The sequence below is a fragment of the Cricetulus griseus genome, chromosome 7 (assembly GCF_003668045.3).
Source record: "Cricetulus griseus strain 17A/GY chromosome 7, alternate assembly CriGri-PICRH-1.0, whole genome shotgun sequence".
NCBI lineage: Eukaryota > Metazoa > Chordata > Mammalia > Rodentia > Cricetidae > Cricetulus > Cricetulus griseus.
The window spans coordinates 85,201,070-85,220,917 of record NC_048600.1 but is presented as its reverse complement, the minus strand read 5'-3'; the positions used below and the strand labels follow the sequence as shown (position 1 = coordinate 85,220,917).

General features: G+C 41.5%; 1 pseudogene; it reads left to right on the top strand.

Annotated features, from left to right (window-relative positions):
* Nucleotides 1–323: 323 nt before the first annotated feature.
* LOC113836749 lies at nt 324–17,083 on the top strand (annotated as a pseudogene).
* Nucleotides 17,084–19,848: the final 2,765 nt, after the last annotated feature.

Here is a 19,848-nt window from a genome sequence, read left to right as displayed (position 1 = left end):
AACCAGGAACAGAAAACCTCTCTAACATCCTCAAGACCATTTGACCAAGGCATTAACCCAATGGAGCTGTTCAAGGCTAGTAACAAGGCCAATTCAAAGGAATTCAGTACAGCATGGAGATTGGAGTTATCTGCATAGATTAACAGCATCAAAACATCGATGACACCACTGTGGAGGTTGGCTAGTCTGTCATCAAGCTACAAGTAGGCATCAACAAATGAGCCTGTAAGCCTGGCATGACAGCCTATGATACCAGATGACACTTCTAAGACCCACAAAACCACATACTGTATTCGTGTAAACACCACACCATCAGCCTCCAGATGGACATCAACAAGGTACCTGCCATGTGGGCATGGTAACTCTGAGAACTCTTTGACATATCTATAAGGCCATACTGGGTACCAACAAGTATGAAAACTTATCCGTGTCCCTGAAGATAGTCTACACAAAAGGTAGCAACCAGAGCAGCCAACTATTTATTCTGGGGCATCAGATAGATGTCCTAGTGACCATCAGAGATTCATTCACTAGAGGGCTAAGAATGGCCCAGATAAGACCCTGGACTCTACAACCTGGAGAAAGCTGGCTGCTGAAGTGTCTGGGGGTGCCAACTCTCTACATCAGTACCCTATATTGGTTTTTTGTTGGTGTTTCTGTGTTTCATCTTTTTGTTATTGTTGTTTAGAGAAGAGGTGATACTAGGTCTCAATCTCTAGGCCTAGGTAGCCTTAAACTCTCCGAAATCCTTCTCTCTCAGCTACTATGGGGCTAGGATGCAGTCCTGTGCTACTATAGCTGGCTTTCGTTTTTCACTAGTTCAGTGCTGCTTTCTGGGTGTTCTATGGGCAGCTAAGGTTGCTTTCTATAACACGCCTTGCTTCTGTTAATGTTACTATATCTTGTGATAATAAGGGACAGTAAGTAAGAGGATACAATGTTAAAAAGGTAACAGAATAGAGATCTTTCTAACAAGGAATTTTTTTATATGGCAAAAGGTAGAAGTCTAATGAAACTGCAAAGATTTGCATAAGTTATGTAAGTTATATAAAAGATGAGACTTAAAAATCACATAAAAGGTCCCAAAAGATACGATAGACTCTGATGACACCCTATGGAAGACCTCACCATCCAGGGGGAGCAGAAAGGATATGTGATGGGTAGGATTTTTAGTTGTGGGGGGTGGTAGGGGAGGACAGGAGGGAGGAGGGAACTGGTATTGTCATGTAAAACAATCCTGTTTCTAATTCAAATAAAAAATCTGAAAGAAAAAAATCACAGTCAGATGTTGGTGGTGCGTTCCTTTAATCCCAGCACTTGGGAGGCAGAGGCAGGCAGATCTCTGTGAGTTCGAGGCCAGCCTGGTCTCCAGAGCGAGTGTCAGGATAGGCTCCAAAGCTACACAGAGAAACCCTGTCTCAAAAAAACAAAAAAGAAAAAAAATCATGTAAAAGGGTCTGGAGAAATGTCTCAGCAGTTAAACACACTCATTTCTCTTCCAGAGGACCCAGGGCCAGTTCCCAGCACCAACATGGTGGCTCATAACAGTCTGTATCTCCAGTTCCAGGGGATCCAATGACTTCTTCCTGCCTCCATAGGCACTAGTCACATGTGGAATACAGAAATACATGCATGCAGACAAAACAGCTGAAAAATAGATAATGAAACTGTGGTGCATATACACTGTGGAATACTATTCAGTAAAGAAAGTAAAGAAAATGAAATCATGACCTTTATTTCAGGTAAATGAATGGAGCTAGAAAAGATCACATTGAATTGGGTTCTCTTTCATCCCAGCATGTCATTCTTCAGTCACAGGTTCTTGAAAGGGATGGACCAGGGGATGAGAAAAGGAAGAAGATGGCAAAGTTTGGGGTCAGGAAGTGGCTTATGCCAAGCAAGTTTACTGAGAAATGAAGCAGCATCTTAGATACACTTTGGAGGGGAAATGGGACAGAGTCAGTAGAAAACTTATCATACAATGTGATAAAGCCAGCAGGAAGCTAATCAAGCGATACCACACAAAGAGTGCACAGGGTATCACAAGTGCATTATAGACAGCATGAAGTGGCCTTGGGGCTGATAGCTCCAGTCTCTTTGCGGGGATGGGGGGAGTCAGGTTCCCATGAGCTGAAACCTGAAAGCCTTTGAGGTCTTGGTCCCAGCCTCACGCCAGACCTTGCTATATCCGCCCCACTAAGCAAGGACACAGAATTAGTGCTCCCTTTGTCCTTTCATCAGGGCCTCTGAGAAAGCCTTGGATTGGTCTTCCTCCCAACAGATAAATGGATGGGCATAGAAAAGACCGTGTTGAGTGAGGTAACCCAGATCCAGAAAGACAAATGTCGAATGTTCTCTCTCATTCTCTCATCTGATGCTCCTAGCTCCAAATCTGCTGATGTGAGTACATAACCTGGAGTGACTGCAGAAACAGGGAAAGCAAAAAGGAACCATTGTGCGTGTTGGGAGCAGGGTGCAATAAGTAAGGGAATAGCAGAACACAAGTGATCTGAAGCTGGAAGTGACCTGAAAGCCTCCTCCCTAAGGACTAACTTTCATGGTACCAGAAGATGCCACACAAGCTTCCAAAGGAGAGAAGCAACCAACAGCCCTACCCAGCTCTATTGCCTATGAACCACAGCAATGACCAGCATGGCACGATAACCTTCAGGATGCAATAGTGGCACAAATACCTTGGGGGTGACCAAGGTATTGATCTTGTCTCCAACTTTAGACAAGATCAATAACCGCAAAGACCCACTCAACAAGGGAGATTACTCCTAGTACTGGAAACCTAGACAACAACCAGGGCTAATGAAACCATGAAACTTGGAGGAGAATATATAACTGCCACTTTATTACACCAGCATAATCCTTAACTATATTTTAAATATTTGTTCTTAAACATGTAGTCCTCATTCTTCATCAAAAAAAATTCTCTTTGCAACAGATGCATTCCATTATAGAAAAACCCACAACAAATCAAAATACAGAGTTTTGGGATACAGTCCCAACTGATATATCTAGAACACAACATTGCCAGAAACAAAACACAATTGCTTGTGTCAACACTAACCAAATCAGAAGGTTGTGAAGGAATTCATAGGATTGCTTGTGGCTAACTATTCAAGCTACCAAAGCCTGGGTATGGCTCAGTGATCTACTTCTGTGGTATGCACAAGTCTCTGGTTCCCATACCCAGCACCAAACAAAGGAGAGAAACCAGGACACTAACTTTGACAGAGACCAGATACATTATCAATACACAGAAAGTACTCGAATGCCATCTAGCGGCCCCATTGCACATCTGCGTAGAAGGATGAAATGTAAAAGATCTGAAAGCATCTCAGTGTTGACGCTGTGTGCACTGTCTCAACCACCAGGAACGTGACGACCAGCAAAACAGGCTAGGTCTTGCCTTCTAAGAGCTTGTGTGATATTTGAATGTAGAAATAACACAAACAAAAAAGTCATGCAGAAAAAATAAAATAAGGTAAAGTTCTAGAAGCGCTGCTTTGTAAGAGGGCCGCCAAGCAAGACTCTGACTATCTGGGTAGTCATTCCCAGAGAATGGCAGAGCCAGTGCAAGGGCCCTGAACTGATGTGTTCTTGGTGTGATCAAGGATTGGGTGAACAACAGGATCAAGGCATAGTGAAGAAAATGAAGTAGGATGGAATGATGGAATGAGGCGGGGGGGGGGAGTGTGAGGGGAGTGAGTCTCTGGTAGGGATTTCATTGAATGAAAAAGAATAGGGAAATAATAGTGAGCTTGGACTATGGTGACCTGAACTGGTTCTGACCATAAGATTTATCATAGACAGAGCAGCAACAGCAGGGAGGGGTGGGAAGCTGGAGCAGAAACATGGGAAGCTGGCTGGACCAGCGATCTCTTCCGGCACAGTGAGAAGGTTCATGTTTCAAATCTTTTTGAAAAAATAGTGCAGGCATGCAGGGAAATGGCTTGGCAGGTGAGAGCATTTGCAACACACGCAGAATGACCTGAGTCCAATCCCCAGAACCCACATTAAAAGCTGGGTAGTGTAGTATGCATTTGTAATCCCAGCACTCCTGTGGGAGATGGGAAATGGAGACCTCAGCAAGGTGGAAGGTGAAGCAGCTCCTGAAAGTAATCCTCTGACCTCCACAGGCACACTCTGGTACCCACACATCCAATCAATCAATCAATCAATCAATTAATCAGTAACTTTAAAATGAAATATAACGAGGCAGTGTGAAGAACTCGATCACTAAAATGTTTGCCAGACAAGTGCAAGGACCCAAGTTCCATCCCTAGCACCTGAAGCACCAGGGAGATGGAGACAGGAAAATCTCAGGGCTCACTGGCAGCCAGCTTAGTCTAATCATTAAGCCCCAGGTCCAAGTGAGAGTCACTATCTCCAAAGCAAGGCGGGCATCACCTGAGTGAGAACACCTCAGGTTGTCCTCTGACTTCAATGCACACATAGGCAGACATATAACAAATGTCCACTTGCATGAATAAATAAATAATGGTATCTATGGGGACTGAAAGATTGGATTGAGATAATAAAAGGCCAGGAATAATAATAATAATAATAATAATAATAATAATAATAATAATAATAATAATAATAATTTTTAAAAGAACCAGTGTTTGGGACCTGAAGAATCATTTGTTGAGATGAAGAGTCAGTGGGCTGGGCAGGCTAGAGGTGAAAATCAGGGTGGCAAGAATTTAAAACATCTGGTCCCCGTCTTGTCTACATGGAGAGGAAGCAGAGAGATGAGTGCTAGTATTCAGCTCACTTTCTCCTTCTCATTTGGTCCAGTCCCATCCCATGGAATGCTGCCACCCACAGTTGAGGTGGGTCTTCCCCTTTCAATTAACCTAACCTAGATCATCCCTCACAGGTGAGCCCAGAGTCTCAGTTAACCTAACCTAGATCACTCCTCACAGGTGTGCCCAAAGTCCTGCCGCATAGGTGGTTCTAGACCCTGTCAAGTTGACAATACCAAACACTAAGCCATCTCACAGGACCCCTGTAAGAGTTCACGCTGTCTGGAATAAGATGGATCAGTAGCTAATCTTTTCTTTCCTCCCCCTTCCCACAGAAGACCACCTCCTTGCTCTTTAACCAAGCTCTTCTAATTCTTGTTGCCATGAGTGTAGTTTTTCAGACCAAGAGTCTCTCAGTCCCCCCAACATGGAGCCAATATCTGTGGCCTGGGAACATCCACTGGGTGTCAACCAAGAACTGAGCAATTGAGAAGCTCCTGGGACTGGGTGGCCTCTTGCTCACACTTTTGAAATTCACTGCATAGAGGATCTCAGACCCTTAGTGGTCAGATGAGCAGGCGGTGCACAAAGGACCTGGAAAGCCCTGGACATCATTTTAGAAATCTTCCTGTGAGATGTGTGTGAGACAAAGCCCAGTCCATTGCACTGGAGCTCAGCTGGGACACAGCTGGGGATTTCATTGCTACAGAGCACCTCACCTCTACTTTCCCAAGAGTACTAAAGCTGGTCTCACATTTGTGAAATACCCCACTCCGCATAAGTCTTGAGGCCAAGGTTTCACTTAAATGTTCTACTTTAATTTCACTCTCCCTAAGGGAGAAGCTGCTATTGTTCCACTTTGCTGGTGATAGAAAAGTAACTGAAATTATTCCATAAAGTACAAAATGAAGAAAAAATTTCAAATTGCTTTTATGAAATCAATATTACCTCACTACCAAAACCAAACAAAAAATACAAGAAAAAAGAAAATAATTTGCCAAGTTCCATTTGCCCACTCTGGGAACTCCTGCCCTGGAGTCTACAGGCCGGTGACTGGGCCCTTGAGGACCAAGCTACCCAGACTCTGCTGAGATTGCTAGGCTATTCCCACCCCCACACAGTGCAGAGTGCAGAGTGCAGAGTGCAGAGGTGAGCTGCTTTGGCCCATGACTTGGGCCCAACTTCCGCCTGCCCACTCTGGGAACTCCTGCCCTGGGATCTTCAGGAAGGTCGACTGGGCCCCTGAGGACCAAGCAACCCAGAGTCTGCTGACATCTCTTCCCTAGTCCTGCTCTCACCCACCTGGAGAGCAAGTGCCTCAGACCCGCCTATACCCATCTTGAGACCCATCAGAGTATCGGGGCCAATTGCACCCACCCGAAGAGAACCTTAGACCCATACACTCCAGGAAAGGAAGAGATACCACCTACACCCCCTGAAAGAAGAGATGGGAAGATGACAATATAGGAACACATCCAACAACAGGAAAACCAATATGACACCACCAGAGTCTAGGGACTCTACACCAGCAAGACCTGAACATCCCAACAAAGATGAAGCAGAAGAGAGCAAGCTTAAAAACAACTTCATGCAGACGATAGAGACCCTAAAAGAGGAAATCAGAAAATCCTTCAGAGAAATGGAAGAAAAGACAAACCAAAAGATGCAAGAAATCAAGAAAATACAAATAAACAACTGAAGGAAACAGTTCAGGACCTGAAAACTGAAACAGAGACAATAAAGAAAACACAAACTGAGGGAACGCTGGAAGTGGAAAAGCTGAGTAAACAATCAGGAACCACAGATGCAAGCATAACCAACAGAATACAAGAGATGGAAGACAGAATCTCAGATGCTGAAGATAAACTAGAGGAAATAAATTCATCAAGCAAAGAAAAATCTTAAGTCCAACAAATCCTTAACACAAAATATCCAGGAAACATGGGACACCACGAAAAGACCAAACCTAAGAATAATAGGTAGAAAAGAAGGTGAAGAAAACCAAGTCAAAGGTACAGAAAACATATTCAACAAAATCATAGAAGAAAACTTTCCCAACCTAAATAAAGACATGCCAATGAAAGTACAATAAGCCTACAGAACACCAAATAGAGTGGACCACAAAAGAAAGTCCCCTTGTCACATAATTAAAACACCCACTCAGGAGGCAGAGGCAGGCATATCTCTGTGAGTTTGAGGGAGCCTGGTCTCCAGAGTGAGTGCCAGGGTAGGCTCCAAAGCTACACAGAGAAACCCTGTCTCAAAAAAACAAATAATAATAATAATAATAATAATAATAATAATAATAATAATAAAAACACCAAACATACAGAATAAAGAAAGAATATTAAGAGCAGTAAAGGAAAAAGGCCAAGTACCATATAAAGGCAAACCTGTCAGAATTACACTGGACTTCTCAATGGAAACTCTGAAAGCCAGAAGGACCTGGATACTCTACCAACTCTAAGAGAACAGGGATGTCAGTCCAGACTACTATACCCAGCAAAGCTTTCAATCAATATAGATGGAGAAAGCAAGATATTCCACGACAAAACAAGATTTAAACAATATGTAACCACTAATCCAGCCCTACAAAAAGTACTGGAAGGAAAACTCCAACCTAAGGAAATTAAATACACTCACAAAAGCATAGGCAATAGATAATCCCACTTTACAAAAACCCAAAAGAAAAAGCAGAGTAAATCCACATACAATACCACTACCATCAACAAATCAAAAACAAACAAGAATAAGCACTCGATAGTCCTTAATTTCCCTCAATATTAATGGTCTTAACTCGCCTATAAAAAGACACAGGTTAACAGAATGGATACAAAGACAGAATCCATCCTTCTGCTGCATACAAGAAACACACCTCAAATTAAAAGACAGACATTACCTCAGAGAAAAGGGTTGGGATAAGATATTCCAATCAAATGTACCCAAGAAATGAGCTGGGGTAGCTATCCTAGTATCTAAAAAATTAGACTTCAAACTAAAATCAATCAAAAGATACGAAGAAGGTCATTTCATATTCATCACAGGAAAAATCCATCATGAAGAATTCTCAATTCTAAACATCCATGCCCCAAATACAAAGGCACCAACATTGGTATAAAGAAACATCATTAAAACTCAAATCACAAATAAGACCTCACACAGTTATAGTGGGAGACTTCAACACCCCACTCTCACCAATGGGCAGAACCACCAGACAGAAACTTATCAAACCGACAAAGGAACTAACAGAAGTTATGACCCAACTGGGATTAACAGACATCTATAGAACATTCCATCCAAACACAAAAGAATATACCTTCTTTTCAGCATCACATGGAACCTTGTCTAAAATTGACCACATATTCAGCAAAATAGCAAACCTCAACAGGCACAAAAAATTGGAATAACCCCCTGTGTCTTCTTAGACCACCATGCCTTAAAGTTAGAATTCAAAAACAACACAAATTGCAGAAAACTAACCAACTAATGGAAATTGAACAACACGCAATTGCACCATTCCTGGATCAAGGAAGAAATAAAGAAATTAAAGACTTCCTAGAATTCAATGAAAATTAAGACACAACATACCCAAACTTATGGGACACTTTGAAAGCACTACTAAAAGGAAAGTTCACAGCTCTAAGTGCTCACATGAAGAAACTAGAGAATAGTCACACCAGAGAGTTGACATCACAGCTGAAAGCTCTAGAACTAATGGAAGTGAATTCACCCCAGAGGAGGAGATGCCAGGAAATAATCAAACTGAGGGCAGAAATCAATAAAGTTGAAACAAAGAAAACAATTCAAAGAATCAATGTAACAAAGAGTTGGTTCTTCAAGAAAATCAACAAGATTGACAAACCTTTATCCAAACTAACCAAAAGGCAGAGAGAGAACATGCAAATTAACAAAATCAGAAATGAAAAGGGGACATAACAACGGACACTGAGGAAATCCAGAGAATCATCAGGTCATACTTTGAAAACTTGTAATCCACAAAATTGGGAAATTTAAATAAAATGGACAATTTTCTGGACAGATATCACTTACCAAAATTGAATCAAGAACAGATAAGCAACTTAAACAGACCTATTACGTCTAGGAAGATAGAAGCAGTCATCAAAAGTCTCCCAACCAAAAAAAAAGTCCAGGGCTAGATGGCTACAGTGCAGAATTCTACCAGAAATTCAAAGAAGAGCTAATACCAATACTACTCAAATTGTTCCACACAATAGAAGCAGAAGGTTCGTTGCCAAACTCTTTTTACGAGGCTACAATTACCTTGGTACCCAAGCCACACAAAGACACAACTAAGAAAGAGAACTACAGACCAATATCCCTCTTGAACATTGATGCAAAAATACCCAATAAAATACTGGAAAACCATTTCCAAGAAAAATCATCCACCATGATCAAGTAGGCTTCATTCCCGAGATTCAGGGTTTGTTCAACACTCGAAAATCTATCAATGTAATCCACTGTATAAACCAACTGAAGTAGAAAAACTACATGATCATCTCACTAGATGCTGAGAAAGCCTTTGACAGAATGCTACACTCCTTCATGATAAATGTCATGGAGAGAACAGGAATAACAGGACATACCTGAACATAATAAAAACAGCAAGCCAACAGCCAACATCAAACTGAATGGAGAGAAACTCAAGGCTATTCCTCTAAAATCAGGAACAAGACAAGGCTGTCCACTCTCTCCATGTCTCTTCAATATTGTCCTTGAAGTTCTAGCTAGAGCAATAACACAACAAAAGGAGCTCAGGGAGATACAAAGTGGAAAGGAAGAAGTCAAGATTTCACTGTTTGCAAATGATATGATAGTCTACATAAAAGACCCGAAAAACTCAACCAGGGAATTCCTACAGCTGATAAACACCTTCAACAAAGGGGCAGGATACAAGATTAACTCAAAAAAATCAATAGCCCTACTATATATGGATGATAAATGTGCTGAGAAAGAAATCAGAGAAACATCACCCTTTACAATTGCCACAAACAACATAAAATGCCTTGGGGTAACACTAACCAAAAAAGTGAAAGACCTGTATCATAAGAATTTTGAGTCTTTAAAGAAAGAAATAAGAAGATAGCAGAAAATGGAAGGATCTCCCATGTTCTTGGATAGGTAGGATCAACATAGTAAAAATGGCAATCTTGCCCAAAGCAATCTACAGATTCAATGCAATCCCCATCAAAATCCCAGCACAATTCTTCACAGACCTTGAAAAACTAATTCTCAACTTTATTTTTTTATTTTCGAATTTTTTTATTTATTAGTTCAAGTTAGGGAATAAGCTTGTTTCACATGTAAGTCCCTTCTCCCTCTTCCTTCCCTCACCCCCATCCCTCCTCCCCCACCCCCAACTACTCCCCACCCCATCCACCCACCACTCCCCAGGAAGGGTAGGGCCCTCAAAGGGGGCTCTGCAGTGTCCACCAAATCTTCCTGTGCTGGGCCTGGGCCCTTCCCCATGTGTTCAGGGACAGAGTGTATCCCTTCACGTGAGATGGGCTCTCAAAGTCCATTCTTGCACCAGGGAAAAATACTATTCCACCACCAGAGGCTCCTTGGAGTGCAGAGGCCTCCTTATTGACATCGATGTTCAGGGGTCTGGATCAGTCTTGTACTGGCCTCCCAGACAGCATCTGGGGTCAATGTGCTCTCCCTTGTTCAGGCCAATTGTTCCTGTGGGTTTCTCCAACCTGGTGCAGATCCCTTTGTTCTTCATTCCTCCCTCTCTTCAACTAAATTCCAGATTTCAGCTCAGTGTATATCTGTGGATGTCTGTCTCTGCTTCCATCAGCCACTGGATGAGGGCTCTAGGATGGCATAAAGAGTAGTCATCAATCTCATTTTAGGGGAAGGACTTTTAGGTTATCCTCTCCACCATTGCCTGGATTGTCAGATCATGCCATCCTTGTAGGTCTCTGGAGATCTCCCTGGTTCCAGATCTCTTCTCGGACCTATAGTGGCTCCCTCTGATATGGTATCTCTCATCCTGCTCTCTCTCCTCTATTCTTCCCCCAACTCAATATTTCTGCTCCTCCATTTCCTCTCCTCTACTCCTCTTCTCTTACTCTTATTGTGGCAGCTCCCTCTCCCCTACCCTCATGCTCCCAATTAGCTCAGGAGTTCATGCCACTTCCCATTCCTGGGGTCCATTTATCCCTTAGAGTCCTTCATGTTTCCTAGTTTCTTTGGTGAAGAGGATTATAGGCTGGTAATCCTTTGCTCTATGTCTAAAATTCATATATCAGTGAGTACATACCATGTTTGTCTTTTTGTGACTGGGTTACCTCACTCAGGATGGTTTCTTCTAGTTCCATCCACTTGCCTGCAAATTTCAAGATTCCGTTGCTTCTTTGTGCCGAGTAGTACTCCATTGTGTAAATGTACCACATTTTCTCTATCCATTCTTCAGGTGAGGGGCCTCTAGGTTGCTTCCAGGTTCTGGCTCTTACAAACAATGCTGCTATGAACATGGTTGAACATATGTCCTTGTTGTATGAACATGCAGTATTTGGGTATATACCCAAGAGAGGAATGGCTGGATCTTGAGGTAGACTGATTCCCATTTTTCTGAGCAACCACCATACTGATTTCCAGAGTGGTCTTACAAGTTCGCACTCCCACCGGTATAGTGGGAAATTGCCAATACGGAGTCAGGTAGAAATATAAGGGTATTTAATAGGGAAAAGCCTTACTTACAGAGCAACCTAGCCAGCCGGTGCGGCAGCAGTCTGTCCAGCAAATACAAAAGTGAAACCGAAATCGAGAACCCAGTCCCCTGAAAGTGTCCTCTACACGTCATCCTGACCACACCCTCGTAAGCATGGTCAGGCACACCTGTAGCCAACCCCTAAGTAGGCGTGGCTACAGCTTCCCCTACAATTCCCCTTTTAGTCTAAAAGAGGATTAAAACTTAACAGTGTAAACTATCCAAAATTAACAATCATAAAGGTAATATAAGAAGATACAACAATCTGCTTATGTCACATCCTAATTATTTTAACTAAACCCTAAAGTCATCTGAAAGAGGTGTCCAAGCCTGAACACCTCCTTCCAATCCCAACCATAAACAATAGGAAGCTATCCCTAACTAGGTATATACACTATCCTAAGTGACAACAATGGGGAAAGGGGACGTAGCATCCAAGTTACTTCCTGCTGAAATGGGACGATGATAGTCATGTGGCGTCCTGTAGGAAGAAAATGTTAGTGTAGTAAAAGTTTTGAATGGATTGTATCCAGTCCATGTTAGATGGGATTCTCTTGATAGAAGATCTCACTTGAAATCCTGTACTTGATTGAAGTCAAAGTACAGAAGGGTTCCTGTTAAAATGGAGAAGTGTGCCAGACACACTGTGGCCTATGGGCTGAAGATGGATGCCCCAACGTTACAGAGGAACTTTGGGTGACTGTCCAGGTAGCGGATGTCTCTGTCAATTCTAGAGTTTATATATTATCCTTCTGTGGTCTTTGATAGAGTTGATGACAGATAGTTATGGCTATAGTTTTCTTCAGTTATTATAAAAGATAAGTTATCCTTTTATTTTAGACAGAAAAGAGATGATGGGGGAAGTACTTCTGTGTATGTTTATCTTATTGATTGTTAAATAAAATACTGTTTGGCCAATGAAACGGCAAGTTAGGCAGGGCTATGAGTCAAAGAGGATTCTGAGAAATGTAGTAGATAAGTGATGATCCAGGCAGGAAGTGATATAGCAAGGAGACTCAGATTTAAAGAAGGAGAAACCGGAAGCTTTTCCCCTCAGCTCCTGCTCTAGCGCCACGATGTGATCCACTGGCAAGGAGGGATACCAATAAGGCATCGGAAAAGATAAGTCTTATAACATACATAGATTTATGATAGTTAAGACTGAGCTAGAAGATGAGGAATCCTAGTCATTGGCCAAGCAGCATTGATACAAGTTTCTGTGTATTCATTTGGGCCTAACTCGGGTGGGCAGCTGGGGTAAAGCTCACACGTGGCAGTGGGGCTCAGGCAGCTTTTGGCAGAAAGATTTATCGTAACCAGCAATGGAGGAGCATTCCTTTTTCTCCACATCTTCTCCAGCATAGATTGTCATTGGTATTTTTGATTTTAGCCATTCTGACAGGTGTGAGGTGGTATCTCAGAGTTGTTTTGAGTTGCATTTCTCTGATGGCCAAGGATTTTGAGCACTTTCTTAAGTGTCTTTCAGCCATTTCAGATTCCTCTGTTGAGAATTCTCTATTTAGTTCTGCACCCCACTTTTTAATTTCATTGTTTGGTGTTTTGGTGGCTAGCTTCTTGAGCTCATTATATATTTTGGAAATTAGTCCTCTGTCAGATGTGGGATCTGTGGGACCATTCTGTGGGTGGTCATTTTGTCCTACTGACTGTTTCCTTTGCCTTGCAGAAGCTTCTCAATTTCAGGAGGTCCCATTTATTAATTGTAGACCTCAATGTTTGTGCTACTGGCATAATGTTCAGGAAGCTGTCTCCTGTGCCAATTTGTTCAAGGGTAATTCCCACTTTCTCTTCTAGAAGATTCAATGTGGTTGGATTTATGGTGAGAGCTTTTATCCATTTGCACTTAAGTATTGTGCATGATGACAGGTATGGATCTATCTGCAATTTTCTGCATGTCTGAATCCAATTGTACCAGCACCATTTGTTGAAGATGTTATCTTTTTTCCATTGTATAGATTTAGCACCTTTGTCAAAAATAAGGTGTTCGTAGGCATGTGGGTTAGTATCAGGGTTTTCAATTCGATTCCATTGGTCTATCTGTCTATTTTTGTGCCAAATACCAAGCTGTTTTCAGAACTATGGCTCTATAGTAGAGCTTGAAGTCAGGGATGGTGATGCCTCCAGAAGATCCTTTATTGTAAAGAGTTGTTTTGGCTATCCTTGGTTGTTTATTTTCCCATATAAAGTTGAGTTCTTTCAATGTCTGTGAAAAACTGTGTTGGGATTTTGATGGGGATTGCATTGAATCTGTAGATTGCTTTTGGCAGGATTGCCATTTTTACTATGTTAATTCTACCTATCCAAGAGCATGGGAGATCTTTCCATTTTCTGGTATCTTCTTTAATTTCTTTCTTTAAAGTCTCAAAGTTCTTATTGTACAGGTCTTTCACTTTTTTGGTTAGTGTTACCCCAAGATATTTTATGTTGCTTGTGGATATTGTGAAAGGTGATGTTTCCCTGATTTCTTTCTCATTGGATTTATCATCTGTGTATAGTAGGGCTACTGATTTTTTTGAGTTAATTTTGTATCCTGCTACCTTGCTGAAGGTGTTTATCAGCCGTAGGAGTTCCCTGGTAGAGTTTTTCGGGTCACTAATGTAGACTATCATGTCATCTGCAAATAGTGAAAGTTTGACTTCTTCCTTTCCACTTTGTATCCCTTTGATCCCCTTTTTTTGTCTTATTGTTCTAGCTAGAACTTCAAGTACAATATTGAAGAGATATGGAGAGAGTGGAGAGCCTTGTCTTGTTCCTGATTTTAGAGGAAATGCTTTGAGTTTCTCTCCATTTAGTTTGATGTTGGCTATTGGTTTGGTTTATATTGCATTTATCATGTTTAGATATGTTCCTGTTATTCCTATTCTCTCAAAGATCTTTATCATGAAGGGATGTTGGATTTTGTCAAAGGCTTTTTCAGCATCTAGTGAGATGATCATGTGGTTTTTCTTTTTCAGTTTGTTTATATGGTGGATTACATTGATGGATTTTCATATGTTGAACCATCCTTGCATCCCTGGGATGAAGCCTACTTGATCATGATGGATGATTTTTCTGATATGTTCTTGTATTCGGTTGGCCAATATTTTATTGAGTATTTTAGCATCAGTGTTCATGAGGGATATCGGTCTGTAGTTCTCTTTTTTAGTCATATCTTTGTGTGGCTTGGGTATCAAAGTGATTGTAGCCTCGTAGAAATAGTTTGGCAATATCCCATCTGCTTGTATTGTGCAGAACAGTTTGAGGAGTACTGGAATTAGTTCTTGTTTGAATTTCTGGTAGAATTCTGCAGTGAAGCCATCTGGCCCTGGGCTTTTTTTGGTTGGGAGGCTTTTGATGACTGCTTCTATTTCATTAGGGGTTATAGGTCGATTTAAACTGTTTATCTGATCTTGGTTTAATTTTGGTAAGTGATATTTATCCAGAAAACTGTCCATTTCCTTTAGATTTTCAAATTTTGTGGAGTATAGGTTTTCAAAGTATGACCTGAAGATTCTATGAATTTCCTCAGTGTCCGTTGTTATATCCCCCTTTTTGTTTCTGATTTTGTTAATTAGCATGCTCTCTCTCTCTGCCTTTTGGTTAGTTTGGCTAGAGGTTTGTCTAAGACCCAGGATAGCCAAAACAACCCTGTACAATAACAGAAATTCTGGAGGCATCACCATCCCTGATTTCAAACTGTATTATAGAGCTATAGTCCTGATAACAGCTTGGTATAGGCACAAAAATAGAAAGGTAGACCAATGGAATCGAGTTGAAAACCCTGATATTAACCCACACATCTATAAACACCTGATTTTTGGCAAAGAAGCTAAAGCTATACAATGGATTAAAGAAAGCATCTTCAACAAATAGTGCTGGCATAACTGGATGTTGGCATGTAGAAGACTGCAGATAGATCCATGTGTATTGCCATGCACAAAACTTTAGTCCAAATGGATCAAAGACCTCAACATAAACCCAGCCATACTGAACTTATTAGAAGAGAAAGTAGGAAATACCCTTCAATGAATTGGTGCATGTTATGATAAATCTTTCCACCAAAGCTGCCCGAGCCCCACCACCACATGTGTGCTCTGTGCCAGCTGCCGGCCCGAGTTAGGGCCCAAATTAATGCACAGAGAGACTTGTATTAGGTTCAAATGCTGCTTGGCCAATGACTAGGATTCCTCATCTGTTAGCACAGTCTTAATTATCATAAACCTATATATTTGATAAGACTTATCTTGTAGAGGATGCCTTTTGCTGGTGCCCTCTCTTGCCGGTGGCTCACATCCTGCTGCTGGAGGAGGCGAAGGGGAAAGGGACCCTTCCTGTTTCTCCCTGCTCTATATGAGTCTCCTTGCTATGTCACTTCTAGCCTGGATCACCACTTCTCTACTACATTTCCCAGAATCCTCTTTGACTCCTAGTCCCGGCTAACTTGCTGTTTCATTGGCCAAACAGAACTTTATTTAACAATCAAAAAGATAAACATACACAGAAATACTTCCCCCATCAGGTACAGGAGACCACTTCTTGAACAGAACACCAGTAGCACAGACACTGAGATCAACAATTAATAAATGGGACCTCCTGAAACTGAGAAGCTTCTGTAAGGCAAAGGACACAGTCAACAAGACAAAATGGCAGCCCACTGATTGGGAAAATATATTCACCAACCCTACATCCGACACTGGACTGATATCCAAAATTTACAAAGAACTCAAGAAGCCAGTCTCCAAAACACCAGGAAGACAGTGAAGGTCACAGAGTATTATAATGTGATTTTAGAAAGAAATGTGAGATAAAATGAGAACATGGAGAAAAGAAAACTCATGAAATAATGAACAAATTTTGTAGTTGTGGAATAATTTAGCATTTCTAAGCTTGGAGTAATAAGTAGATCATATATGAGCAGGAAATGGTGCCAGTCCTGGACTGTGGTTGGGACGGTTTAGCTTTGTTTTATCTTTTGGTAAATTAAGAAGATAGTTTCCTAGCAGTCACAGACTCAAATGATTACCAGACATGATATCAGAAACTATGGAAAGAGATGATGATACTATACAACTGTGTGCTCACGTTTAGCAAGAAGATCCAATTAACAATGCCACCAGAAAGCATAAGATTGCCATTCGGAAAGTCTAAGAGAAAAAATGTGGAGGCCATTTAAATGCTAAATGAGTATCTGAAATAATTTGTTGAAGAAGAACTTACAGAAGTTTGCCTCAGTGAACATGACTGTGCAAGAGCAGCCTTTTGTTTAGACCAGCTAATGGTGACTATTCCACACAACCACTTAAACTGTCAGGAGTGTGAAAAGTCAAATATAGCCAGGGTGCACTTACAAACCTCAAGCATTCAAGAAACTAAACAACAGAAATGTGAAGGCTCTGTTTGAGTTGATATGTCTGCAGGCCATCCTGGTTCCAATCCAAAAGCAGGTAGAGCAATGAAAAAGGACAACATGATGAGTATGCTATTTGAGGGATTAGTCTAATAAACAGAGTTTGTCTATTTCCAGGTAAAAAGGAAAGCAAATATTGTTAAAGCAATTGAAAACATGCTGCAAACATTGCAGATCACTCAGTGTTAAGGTTTCAAAAACTCTCATTGACATCAGTTTTCAAAGAAAAAAGATTTCATAATTGTACAATTGAACTTACTTCTCTTTGACTTTTTATTAAATGCTGAGTGCTATTTAAATTCCAATTCTTTGTTAGGAAGTCAGTTATAAAAAAATGAGTTTATATAAACCTGAAATTGCCTTTGTCAGCTATCAGGAATATGGAGAAATCATGGAAGAAAGATTTAAGATCTATTGATTATATATTTGTTCTTCATATCACACACACATGTGCATGCATACACACAAACTCAGCTTTTTTAGATTTTATTTATTAAAAATAAATTCTTCTCTTATACAATACATCTTAACCAGTTTCCCCTCCCTCTACTCCTCCTATTTCCCACTCCTCCCCTCTCCTCCAGATCTACTATCTCTCTGTTTCCTCTTTATAAAATAGCAGACCTCCAGGAGACCACAGCCAAACAGGACAAAAACAAGACACAATAAGGCAAGGCAAAAGCCCTCATATGGAGGCTGGACAAGGCAACTCAATAGAAGGGAAAGAGTCTCAAAAGTAGGCAAAAGAGTCAAAGATATACCTATTCCCATTGTTAGGAGTCCCACAAAATCAACAGCTAGCAGTCTATATGCAGAAGACCTAATACAGACCCATGTAGGCCCCATGCTTGCCATTTCAGTCTCTGCAAACCCATGTGAGCCCTACTTAGTTAATTTGGTTGGCCATGTTATTCTTGTGTCCTCTTTCCATCTGACTCCCACAATCTTTCTTTCCCCTTCTTTGGGGTTCCCCAATCTCCAAGCAGAGAGACTTGATAGAGACCTCTCTGTCTCTCTCTGTCTCTTTCCTTCATTCATTCTTTCTTTCTTTATGGGGGATGTCCCTCTGTAGACTGTGAATATATGTTTCCCTTATTGGTTGATAATAAAGTTGTTTTGGCCAATGGGCAGGCAGGATATATAGGTGGGGCTAGCAGACTAGAAGTCTAGGAAGAGGAATGAAAAGAGGGAGTCACAAGAGAGATACCATGTAGCTGCCAAAGGAATAACATGCCGGAGTGATATGGGTAAGCCACAGCCTCTTGGCACTAGACAGTTTAAAAAAATGGGTTAATAAGCTGGGTGTTGGTGGCACACACCTTTAATCTCAGCACTCGAGAGGCAGAGGCAGGCAGATCTCTGTGAGTTCGAGGCCAGCCAGGTCTACAGCGCAAGTTCCAGGACAGGCTCCAAAGCAATAAAGAGAAACCCTGTCTCGAAAAACAAAACCAAAAAGGAAGGAAGGAAGGAAGGAAAGAAGGAAGGAAGGAAGGAAGGAAGGAAGGAAAGGAGGGAGGGAGGGAGGGAGGAAGGGAAGGAGGGAGAGAGAGAGAGAGAGAGAGAGAGAGAGAGAGAGAGAGAAAGAAATGGGTTAATAATAATTTAGAGAGAGCAAGCCAATAATAAGCCTGAGCCAGCAGCCTAACAGTTTATAATTAATATAAGCTTAAGTGTTTTTTTTCTGGGACTAAGGGGCTGCTGGATCAGGTGGGACAGAAACTCCACCTTCACTTTCTTTCTTGACCAGTCATGTTGGGCTCTACCCTAGGTCTCTGAGTTATCCAGTCTCTGGTTTCTGGCTATCCAGGCAGTGTCACGCATGGTTCTCTCTAGTGGAATGGGCCTCGAGTTAAACAACACCTCGGTTGGTTACTTCCACAAGTTCTGAACCACCTTTGCCCCAGCACATCTTGAAGGCAGGACAAATTCTAAGTGGAGGGTTTTGTGTCTGGGTTGGTGTCCATATTTCTTTTTCGATAGGCTGCAGACTACCTTCCTGTGCCAAAGAGATGAGAACATAGAGGTGAAGACTTCAAGCCCACAGCATCTCGACCTCCCTACACTCAATGAGATGAGCAAAGGTTGTCCTCAGCATAGAGCACCAATGCCAGTTTACAAAAGGTATCCTTCTGTTCTACCATTAGCCTGGGTTTTTAGGGATCTCTTCTGCCAACAAGTCAACTGGAAGCCTTCCCTGGCTACAAAAGATGGTCAGTTCAGATTCCACATCCTCCTCTATTATTAGTAGAGTAACCTGAGTCCCCTCAAAGATTCCAGGAAGTTTTCACTACAATAGGTTTTCACCCCTCCCCCAAATGCCCTGCAATTGCAGCTCTCTCTCCCAGCACTCTCTCCCTCCATTGCTCCACCACACCTGACCCCATCACCACCCCCTCCTATCTCCACCCATCACAGTCTACCCTCAGAATCTATTTCCCCTTCCAAGGGATACCCATGCCCCCCCATAGCCCTCCTCTCTACCTACCTATCAATGGGTAAGTTGTAACTTGATTATCATTTACTTAAGAGCTAATGCCCACACATAAGTGAATATATACCATATTTGTCTTTCTGAGTCTGGGTTACCTCATTCATGACGATTTTTTTCTAGTTGCTTCCATTTGCCTGCAAATTCATGATTCCATTTTATTTTAACCCATGAGTAATACTCCACTGTATAAATGTACCACAATTTCTTTATCCATTCTTCAGTTGAGGGACATCTAGATTGTTTCTAGTTTCTAGCTATTATAAATAAAGCTGAAATGAACATGGTTGAACAAGTGTCCTTGTGGTATGGTGGAGCATCCTTAGGGCATATGCCCAAGAATGGCATAACTTGGTCTTGAGGTAATCTACTCCCAATTTTCTGAGGAGCTGCCATATTGATTTCCAAAGTGGCTTTATAAGTTTGCACATTCACCAGCAATGGAATGTAGGGGACAACCTAACCA